General features: G+C 29.7%; 1 protein-coding gene across 1 annotated transcript in view; it reads left to right on the top strand.

Annotated features, from left to right (window-relative positions):
* Window positions 1–12,624, top strand: part of Zip48C (Zinc/iron regulated transporter-related protein 48C) — a 488,892-nt gene that overhangs the window by 192,289 nt on the left and 283,979 nt on the right. The gene's annotated exons all lie outside the window — the stretch shown is intronic.

Here is a 12,624-nt window from a genome sequence, read left to right as displayed (position 1 = left end):
TTATTATTATTATTATTATTATTATTATTATTATTATTATTATTATTATTATTATTATTATTATTATTATTATTATTATATTGATTTGTATCCGTATGAGACTTGTACGGTTATTGAAGATGACTAGAAATTTAATGAAAGAACAAATCCTGAAACTGGTGGTGAGTAAATTAACTGAAAAATATTCTTTGTTTACATTTGCTAACATGGAAAGATTCAGAAACGTTTCCCCATTCATAATTTAAGGTGAAGATCACTTCACACACTCATAATCACTTGAGAAAACAAGTTTTAGTTGAATACGGTATCCTCTCGTTCCCTCCTCTGCCTTCACCGCCCCTTGAGCGGAGTTTTACTGTTTGGGTATTTTTCTAAGAAAAGAGGGTCTGGTTTTGGGAGGTGGGATTCTTTCGAAGAAAGCGAAAGTGATGGGAATAGCCTTTTACAAAGTATAAAATACTGTTAGGAAGGAAGGAAGGAATTCTGAATGTCTATAAGATTTGAAGGTTATCTTTTGCTATGAATTGTCTGCGCTTTCCATTGTATTTTTGTTCTTATAATATCATAGCAGAAAATTCTAACAGGGTCGTTCAGATTTATATTGCTATTAGAAATGAAGAATAAAAATATTTAGTTGAACTTGAAATATACAAATCATACGGTATCCTGTAACACTTAACCCGATATTAAAAATCTTATGTGATTCTTTTGTTTTGAGATTGATTTGCGAAAATTGGAATCGAATAGGATTAAGATTATGATTTAGATTTTGGTCTTTTATCATCTAAGACCATTTAGCCCTTCATGTTTTGAGGGATAATGTTGTTCAACGAGCACACAATCCGGGAAACGATCTAAAAACTATAAGTTAGGTATCAACAACGCATTTAACTGGTGTGGATGAGGAAAATCCAAGAAAAATTCATTCAAGGTGGATGGCCTTAAAAGTATTGTACACTTTTTTTGACCGAGTGCCTCCCACCGGGACTGCTTGCATCAAACTGGAATCGAATCATTGTGTCCAACTACATGAATATTTTATGTCAGTCTATTATTTTTCTCTTTCTATATTAATTAAGTAAAAATATGGTCGTTATTCCATATGTTTGAGCAATAAATATTCTTTGGATCGCTATAGAATTTTAGTTAAAGTATCATGGAGAAGTCCATTGAAATGAATTAGTGCTATAGCTTGTGATTCATTAAATTTTATAGAGAATCATGTGTTGGTTTTTTGAAAAATACTATCTTCAATGAAACAGTCCAAAGCAAATGAATGATCAATGATTAAATTACTTACATTATGACATTCTTTGTAAAATATGCATCTTTTAACGTCATTTTAAAAATGTGGTTGTAAAGAAGAATGATAATTTCTGAAACAACGGAAAATCTTTTAATGGTGCTTGTAGAACGAAAAAAGTTGAGAAAATTTGACACCTTGAGAGAGTGTATATTACAGAATGTATATTACAGATAAAACACAATTTGAATAAAAAGTATTAGTTAGGATTGAAACTGATGAGTTTGAGTATTGAAACTGATGGGTTTGAAGGATAATATTCTTTAGGGAGTACACAATTCGGGAAACAATCTGAAAACTATAAGTAAAGTACCATCCCGGCATTTTCTTCAAATGAATAAATAAAGAAAAAACCTGGAAAACTTTATTCAAACTTTTACAAATTTTGAGAGAGCAAAACCGTAAGCGGGGTGCAACATATGCCAAAACGATAACGAATATACTACGTGGATTACTGTAGTATTAATTCAAGAAATATACCAAGTAGCTTAGCAATTCTTCAGGAATAAAATACCAAAAACCTTATTATTTTTAGATTCCGTTTACCAGACATTGTTAGGGTCATAATAAAAAGAGGAAAACAACCGTTAGGAAGACCTAGGGAAGATGTATCTTGCAGAAATAGGCATACAAAGTAGAACCATTTGAGTATGAATAGAAATCATTCAGGAACTTTTGTGATTGATGCAATGAATTTTGGGGGGTTTGTTTGTATTATTCGGGCTAAAAGATAACGAGTAAGAACATATAGAAGTAAAATACACTTCCACTGAGTGAGTGTTATAAAAATTAAATGAGTAAGGTACTTTGTAGCATAAGAAATCAGTCTATCACTGACTTAATTTGATGGAGAGACCTCAAGTATCATAAGGAAACATTGTACCACTAAGCCATCATGGGTATTAAAAATGAACACGTTGAAGATTAATGATGCAGTCTCAAGTTATATAAGGAATCATGTAATGTAAGGAATCAAGTAATATAAGGAATCAGTTTATTACTAAATCAGTACATTCAAAATTCAATCAGGGACCTCAATTAGCGCAAGGAAGTACTGTATCACTGAGTCATCATGTATCATAAGTAAGCATTCTACTACTAATTCTTCATGAAGAAGATTAAATGATGCATTCTCCATAAGAAAACAGTGTATCACTGAAGTCTGCATGGTGAAAAGAACACATGTACCATAAGGAAACAGTATAGTCCTAAATCAATCTGATAAAAGACCAAAAGAAGTAGATGCAATCTAAAAACATGAAACTTAAATTACTATTCACTTCAAAATCTCTTAGTGAAGAATGTCAAGCTTAAAATCATGTATATTGTTCTGAAATATAGGGAAATTAGGTACTCATGTCCTATACCCGAAAATAGATTTTGAAGGAAGACTTAGCCAGTAGATGTGAAAACAATATTAAAATAGATATCGCGGGTAAAATATAAATTAGTATAGAATAATTGTGATGTTCCAGATTTCATACCGCATAGTTAAAATCTGTGTTATATTGTGTTATAGAATGTATTTATTTACGTTATATTTATCAATTGTAGTGAGAAATAAAGTCTTTGGTATTACAGCAAAGCCGTAATCAGTTCAAAATCTAAGGAACATGTATAGTTTACTGTAAAATTTCTTAGGGGATCTTCCTTGAATACAAACTTGTGTTATACAAAAGAGAAGGCAAACGTCATGGGTATTAAAAATGATTATATTCAAAATTACGATATTTGCATTCTACAGTAAGACTAAAAGTACTTTCTTACAGATAGTCCGTAAAATACATAGATAGAGTAAAAACAAGCTACAGATACTCAAAACATGCAGATACATCATCAAATACATAGATAGAGTAAAAAACAAGATACAGATACTCAAACTTGTAGATACTCCATAAAATACATAAAGAGAGAGTAAAAACAAGCTACAGATACTCAAAACAAGCAGATACGTCATCAAATACATAAATAGATAAAAACACATATAAACGATACGTGCAAAAGAGAGAAAGAGAGAGATAAAGAGAGGGATATGTAGATACTTAAAAACACTCAGAAAGGATGACAACAAACAAGCTACAGATACTCAAACTTGTAGATAGTCAGTAAAATTCATAGAGAGAGTAAAAACAAGTTACAGATACTCGAAAAACATGCAGATACTCCATAAAATACATAGATAGAACAAAAACAAGCTACAGATACTCAAATGCAAGCAAATACGTCCTAAAATACATAGATAGATTAAAAACAAGCTACAGATACTCAAATACAAGCAGATACGTCATAAATACATAGATAGAGTAAAAACAAGTTACAGATACTCAATCTTGTAGATAGTCAGTAAAATTCATAAAGAGAGTAAAAACAAGCTACAGATACTCAAATGCAAGCAAATACGTCCTAAAATACATAGATAGATTAAAAACAAGCTACAGATACTCAAACTTGCAGATAGTCAGTAAAATTCATAAAAAGAGTAAAAACAAGATACAGATACTCAAATACAAACAGATACGTCATCAAATACATAGATAGAATAAAAAAACAAGCTACAGATACTCAAATGCAAGCAAATACGCCCTAAAATACATAGATAGATTAAAAACAAGCTACAGATACTCAAATACAAGCAGATACGCCATAAAATACATAGATAGATTAAAAAACATATACAGAGGATACGTGGAAAAAGAAAGGGACAAGCAGAAAGGAGTTCAACAAACAAACTACAGATATTCAAGCTTGCAGATACGTCATAAATACAGATATAGATAAATAGATAGAAAGAGAAAGGGTGCTACATCAGCAATGGACTTTGTTTTGGGAACCGTGTAAGAATCATTTGTACTGTACGTGCAGTGCAAAAATGATCACAAATTTATTTCAGGAAAGAATACCAACTTAATATGAGAATATTTTATATTAAATATCTTCTCTACACACAAAATAAAATTGCGTGACATGTCCAGACTTACGCCCTGCGTAACTTCTTCTATTTTTTCTATTCCATAGTTAATCAATTAATTAATATGAGTGAGATAAAACATACTAATAGTATATTACATCAATAGGAATCTGAACCTTTATTATAAAGCTTTGAGAGCAAAAATGGTCTATAGATAGTCTAAAAATAGTCTTCCGTTGCAAGCGCTGCTATTGGTTAAAGGAATTCCACTCGCTTTCTTTCGCTTAGCAACAGCTAAACCCTTATTCGCTCAACGCGTAGGTGTGTAAGGGTGTGAGCGTTAGTCTACATTTTTTTGCCACGGCTCAAGACATTTTGGCATCACAATAGTAATTATTAAAACAAAGTGATAAACATATATAGTACGAGCAAAGTTGACATTTTCTTTTCAGTATAAACAAGCAAAAGTAAATGTATATAACATAATACTTAAAGAATATAGGGTTATATTTTATAAGAATATAACTAGTAAAAAATAAACATATTTCAATGAACGTGTTAATTCCTATATTTACAATGAAGTCACTAATATGAATTAAAAATATTAATTTCAAAATTAAAAATGAGTCGAGTGAGTAGTATTATGTTCAAATGTGGTCATACTTAAAAAATAAATCAAGTGAGTAGAGTTGGTACAAAATGTCATATCAATGGAATTATAAGACAATAAGGGGAATCATACAGTAATATTTTGCACATTACATATTCTAATGTTTGTAAGTAAAATTGGAAACATCAGTGTAAACATATACGGATTACAGGAGTTACATATATAGATGTGCGTATAACAAGTAAATATTGCAATTTATTACTTAACAACCACCTAATAATATAAATCCATTTTTCCGCACATGCGTTTATATTTCTGGCACGGATATAAACGTAAAACTGTACTAACAGGCCCCGCGCGCGCCCGGCATGGGTATATTCGTGAAACCGCACTCACCGGTGCCGCATGCAGCCGGCGCGAATATAAACGTAAAACTGTACTCACCGGCGCCGCGTGTGCCCGACGCAAATATAAACGTAAAACCGTACTCGCCCGGCCCCGCGTGCGGCATCCGCGTATAACAACACGCGCAAATTTCTTATGGCTGTGCAATGCCATGTCACACTAGTGCTATGCATCCGATTGGCAAACAAATAATAATTAGTATTGCCAACTTTTCTACATAAATGATACATTATCGTTATCAATTACATATTGTATATTAAAGACTATCTTCTCTTAATGTCATGCTCTGTGTATGAAATCATAGATATTAATTAATGCGTAGTAATGTAGTAAATGTCAAATGTAAAGGAATTCTAAGTGATAGAGTATTGTATATACATACATACATACATACTGAATAGTAAAAGCATTGGGTGTCAACAAAAATGCCTAATATGTTATACTCAACATACAAATTGTATAAGAAAAAATAGCATTCACAATATACACTTCTTATAATGTTAAAAATAAAAACATCGGGTTCCCTACATAATACATGCATTGACATGCAGTGAATGGTATGCCTAATGTCTACCATATAGTTTACTTTGATTTTATTTATGTTTAGCAAATAGAATTGGTAGGTATATATGAAGTCAACCATTTCATATTCACACATTTTTTTAAACCGATTTTTTATTCACCGTACCTAATAAAGCATATCACGCAAAGCAAACATACAAGATATCATTTAGTATTGGTATGAACGATATATATTAGTATCTAATAAAGTATAGGAGTTCTGTGAGTATAATAAAGTATTAGTACATCATTGTACATATACACCCTAGCAGTTTGTATCGGTTCATTTCTTGCGCCATACATATATTTGTACCTTTTATATTTTATATTTAAGTATAGTAAATATATGTATTGATATGCGTATATATTGGATAGTAAACATCATGTCAAACATTTTTATTTCCTTTCCGTTATATATCATAAACTATACAACACATAAATAAATAAGATGAAAATATGTGTGTTGTTTATACTGTACAAATTAAATATTTACCTTATAATGTATGTCAAATCATAAAATATGATTTTTTCTCATTATTGCAAATATTTTAGGGGAAAGTCGCAATAAATAAAAACGGTAAGTAACGTTGTCAGTTACCGATAAACTAAACTGAAAATTTCCCCGCTAAAATTATAATACCTGTAATAATCCTTTTGAATATTTCTTAATGTAACATTTCTTTCAAAGCAAACTTTCTTATATTAAGCAATACTTTTTTCTTTAAGTAATATTTTTCAGTCAGTAGGTATATCGTTGCTTATATTTTTGTTCTCTTGTTTGTGTTTGCCATGTAATTTTAATTGTTAGGCTTCTTGTAGGAACAATACTGTTGGGAAAATATTAATTATTTTTCTTTCGTATCTTTTTAATAAATCGCTTTTTACGAAAACTCCTTATTTATTTAACCTCTCGTAATAAATAACTCGAACACTTCGTGTGAGCGTACTAAAAGTTCAAACATATATAAAAATGAGTGAACGTTTCAAAAATAGTTGTTAAAATGTTTTCTTTCTTCTATTGTTTTTGATTGCAACTAATTCTTTTCCATTCTCTTTATATTTTAACCAACTAACTAGATAACTAACCTGATTTTATTTTCTTTCTTTTCTTTTGTTGTCTCTGTTTGCTACTAATTATTTTCCATTCTCTTTATATTTTAATTAATTAACTAAATAACTAAGTTCATTTTATTTTATTTATTTATTTTTTTTCTGTTCTTAGTGTATGCTACGTAATTTTAATAGTTATGCTTTTTGTAGGAACAACACTGTTGGAAAAATATTATTTTTTCTTTCGTATCTTTTAATGAATTGTTTTCTACGAAATCTCATTATTTATTTAACCTCTCGTAATAAATTACTCGAACACTTCGTGTGAGCATACTAAAGATGATCAAAATACTAATTATTTATTGATTCGTATTATGAACTTTAGTTGATTCGTATGCCAAAGCATACTCGTTGTTGAAATGATTCGAACACTTCGTGTGAGCATACTAAAATGTTCAAAAATACTAATATTTTATTGATTCGTATGGCAAACCATACTCGTTAGAACCGCTACGTTGTAAACTTCTTAATAAATTGTTTCTGTTATATATGTTGTTGTTAGTTATCGTTTAAGTTACAAATTATAATAATTATTAATTCAACATGTGATAAACACAAGATTCTAACGATTATGGATACGAAATTTTTCTTAATGCAATTGCGTACGAAATTACAAACTAAATGCGTCTGGGTACGAGATTTCAAACTGAATGCACCTGGGTGCGAGATTACACATTAAATGTGTCTGGGTACGAGATTACAAACTGAATATACCTGGGGACGAGATTACAAATTAAATGTGTCTGGGTACGAAATTACAAACTGAATATACCTGGGGACGAGACTACAAATGAATGTATCTGAATACGAAATTACATAGTAAACTTATCTGGATATAAAATTATATAATAAGCGTATCTGGATATAAAAATTATAAACTAAATGATTTTAAAGAAATCAACAACGCTAAAATATTTTTATTCATATAATATTTATTTTTTTTCCATATAAGATAAACTGATTACATATATATCAAATAAAAAATGTAATAAAGATATGTATGTATGATCAAATAAAAATGTATTAAAGCATCATATATATTATGAATAGTAAATAAAATAAGTTATTTTAATTTTGAATTCAAGTAAATGTTATTGATAATAAAAATTGTAATATATATTTTCAAAATATAACTTTCACTTCATTTAGTTATTTCACTATCACAAACAAAGAAATGAATTAAAAATTATAAGTGAAATCTTTTTTCAAGAGAAATTCTAAAATTAAATTGATGTAGTTTTTCTTTAATAAAATATTAAATAAAGCATAATCAAATGTCCAATCGTCAATTTCAGTCTCATGATACGATGAAAAGAGTTCGTACAGTTCATCAAACGTATCTGATTGCACCATAACACGCCATGCATTATAACACAACATTTCACGGTCTAAAACAATGCATTCATGTTCATCTATAATACGGCTGTTTTGATAGCATCCGTCGCACAGAAGTTTATATTCCGGTTTCCATCTTGATATACATTCCAGCACACACAGTTCATTCACAGAAAGAAAAGTACATTCATACGTACATAATTTGTTTTGCAAACACATCTCTGTCTTTCTTTAAAAACAGTTCAACTAAATCACAAATATATGAATCTGAAAATGTAACTGATTCATATGCTAAATTAAATCTATTTAAAACAGTTTTGTTTCTTCTATAATTCTTATCCGAAGAACTAAAGTGTTTCTGTATGTAAAGTTCAAACACTATGTCACGAGTTTTCTTCTGAATTAGAAATTCCCACACAGTTTCTTTCAAAGTATTATTAAATATTAACAAACATTTATGTAGTTTTTCGTCTGGTATTCTTATTGAACAAGGAAAGCACAGTAATGGTTCACTCAGCTGATAATTCTGAAAAAGTTCTTTCACACACAAATCACTTATTTTAAAACGATTGCACTTACAATTCACATTGTCTAATTCTTCAATTTCAATATGTGTATTAGGAAACACTTTTTCAAAATGGATTTCATCATCATATCGATAAAATCTTCTAAACGATTCTTCTATTTCCTGCGTAGGATATAGTATTTTCACTTTATCTTGTTCTTCTTCAGGAATATCTGGATCCCATGGGTGTTGATAAATAATTTTCTGATGCTTTTCACACTCAATCTGTCTCTCTCTTGGAGAGATATACTCAGAAACAAATACTCGCTTACTACACATCTTCACGAATACTGTTAACTTAAGTAATGTTCCTATGAACACAATCACAAGTCTGCACATGCGCACAAACTTTTAACGAATGCGCATGCGCACAAACTTTTAACGACTGCGCATGCGTCCTACGACGTTCCAATTATTTACTTGTATTCTTGTACACTCCGTGTAAAACATCTTTATGTAAAAATATAAGTCTTGGAAAATCGGAATCAGACATTATCACATGAAATAAAAAGCTTTCATAAAGATTATTAAAAATGCATTGTGTAAGAATATGGTCTTTCTTACTATGGATATTGTGTAAATCCATATATATTTTCATAATTTCTTTGCACGTATCTTCTTTTAATAAAATACTACAAGCTTCCAAGTCCAACACTTCTTTGCTTTTCAACATACACATATGTCTAATGTCATTTTTGAATAAATAATTATAATAACATGCTCCACAAAGTAACACTTTGTTCGGTACCCATTTAATTATTGCTAATTTAATACAATTAATATCAATACTTGATTTATCACACGCACAATTCATTCTTGCACAAAACACGGTTCTTAACACCACGAAAAAAAGTACGTGTTCTAACAAGGAAATATTCTCAACAACTAAAACAAAGTATCAAAATCGTTTGTTCTTTCTTTACAACTAGTGCACTCTAGCGGAAAAAATCTTAAGTTGTAAAACAGTGTTACTAACTTATATAAACTCTACACAAAATAATTTCAACTATGTAAAACTCATATAAATCTTAATGTAATTTTTTCATGTTTCCTTTCCTATATAACTTTAGTTAGATCGTTTGCTGTGCTATTTTAATTGTTATGCTTCTTGTAGAAGTCCATAAAAATACCCAAAGAGTATAATCCATTAAATGATTTCTACGTAAACTCCGTTTATATATTCCTTCGTGTTATTTATTTTAAATTGGATCATTTGCTTTTGCAAATTCAGAACACTATGTTTGAACGTTTCAAAAAAAAAGTTGTTAAATGTTTCGAAATATTAAATATTTATCCTTTTGTGTTATTTATTTTAAATTGGATCATTTGCTTTTGCAAATTCAAAACACTATGTGTGAAAGTTATAAAAAAAGTTGTTAAAATGTTTCGAACACTCCGTGTGAGCATACTAAAAGTTCAAACATATATAAAAAATGTGTGAACGTTTTAAACATAGTTGATAAAATGATTCAAACACTTTGTGTGAGCCTATTAAAATGTTTTGAAATATTAATTATTTATTCTTTCGTGTTATTTAATATAACACTCGCAAAGTTTTTAATTATACATTTCTTCAAATATGTTCTTGTCTGCAATAATATTTAATTCCAAATAATTTTATTCTTTAAATGTTTTCTTAAGATGAATTAAACTAAAATGATAAATTAGTATAATACAAATATATGAAATAAAACTGTGTATCAAATAATATAAGAAAATAAATATAAAGATAAGTATTAAACATGTATTAGTTTCCAACATTTCTTCTTAAAATATTTGATAATAACATTGCCTGACATCAAGTGTTGTAAAAATTGTTTCGTATAAACTTCACACACACAAAAATTAATTTCTTCCGTAATACAAATATAGTTACTAGTAATTTAAAGTTTCTTCTTCTTCTTTTATGAAATATTTGCAATACTTATGTACATAAAATATTCGTTTTTATTCAGCACTTTTACTTTTATCTTTATCAAGAAGAATATCCACAAGATCACTTAAAAACACTTCACTTTTCAATAATTTAAAGTATGTGTTATAAAACGATTCTCTTGTTAGCAAACCGATAAAATGTGATTTCGCATACGTATAAAATATATTTTCTTCCACATCTATGTTTTCCATAATATCCTTTACTCGTGATTTCATAACGTTTTCATCCAAAAATAAACATTCATGTTCCATTTCATTAAAATATCCATAACTACAAGCAGCACATAGCAAAATTTCTTTTGTTTTCCACTCATGTATTGCTTTCTTTATACAGTTTGTGTCTACTTTATTTACACTACACTTACATCTTATGTCCTTCTCCGAAAATATTTCAGTATCATCCATATATGATAATATCATCTTATAAATTTTTAAATTAATTTTCAAACACTCAAAAACAATTTCACGTAACTGTATTAAACTTTCCATAGTTATTTTACTTTTTATGTTAACTAATGCTATTCAAACACCAAACTAAATAATTTTTATAACGCCCAAACTAAATCGTTCGTGTATCTTCGTAAAAGTTCAAAAAAGTTGTGGAAATTTTAACATCGTTCGGAAAACTTCGGCAATCTTCGGTAATCTTCGTATAAATTCTTGGAATTACATAAAATTCTTGGAATTAGGTAAAATTCTTGGAATTAATTAAAATTCTATGAAATTCACGGTCATTTACCTTTTAATCACTTTTCCAGAAATCTCCAAACATTCTTCATTATGCCTACGTGACTAATCAAGGTCAAGCGACATTCCTGAATACAATAGAAAAATTTAAACGCACACCTGCGTTCTTCCTCTCCCCCAAACAATCATAAGCTTTTCTTAGAAATTCCAAAACAAACATGTGCCTACGTGACTAATCAAGGTCAAACTACCTTTCTGTCACAATAGAAAACTTTTAACGCACACCTGTGTTCTTCCTCTCCCCAAAACAAACAAAAGCTTTTCTTAGAAATTCCAAAACAAACTTGTGCCTACATGACTATTCAAGGTCGAACTACTTCTCTGTCACAATAGAAAAATTTTAACGCACACCTGTGTTCTACCTCTCCCCCAAAACAATATAAGCTTTTCTTAGAATTCCAAAAACATCTATTGTCCATGCATATGGTCAAGGTCAAACTACTTCTCTGTCACAATAGAAAAAATTTAACGCACACCTGTGTTCTTCCTCTCCCCAAAACAAACAAACAAAAGCTTTCTTAGAAATTCCAAAACAAACTTGTGCCTACGTGACTAATCAAGGTCGAACTACTTCTCTGTCACAATAGAAAATGTTATAAACAATATACGCTTCTCTCAACCCCACCCACTACATTCTTCAACTACTTCTCTGTCAACAATAAATCGTTTAAAAATTACATGTACACACATTTGCGGCATTCATTGTTCCCACCTGCATACGTAAACCCTCAAGGATAAACAACATTCCTGTCAACAATACAAATAATATAAACAATCAATAAAATATAATATAAATAAAACATCTATTGTATACAAATATCGTCAAGGTTAAATAACATTCCTGTAAACAATAGACCTATTGTCAAATAACCTTCTCTTAACGCCAATGAATCAACTCGCTCTCTGATTGGTTAAACTACTTGTTGGTCCTACCCCTACTTAGCGGAGCCAAATTGTGGTGCATCCCGGCCCACTTTAAGTCTTGCCCTTGTAGCCCAAGCTTCATGCTAAAATAAACTGACAATAATTCATATCATTCAGCTGGAAGGGGTTCCACAAATTATTCCGATTTCACGCTCTGAAAATATGATAGGCTGAGGTAAGGTACGACTTTGACGACATTGACACCTTCTTACGAAGTGTCC

The sequence above is a fragment of the Thermobia domestica genome, chromosome 3 (assembly GCF_964235325.1).
Source record: "Thermobia domestica chromosome 3, izTheDome1.hap1.1, whole genome shotgun sequence".
NCBI lineage: Eukaryota > Metazoa > Arthropoda > Insecta > Zygentoma > Lepismatidae > Thermobia > Thermobia domestica.
The sequence above is the reverse complement of the archived record's forward strand: the minus strand, read 5'-3'. Positions and strand labels throughout refer to the sequence as shown.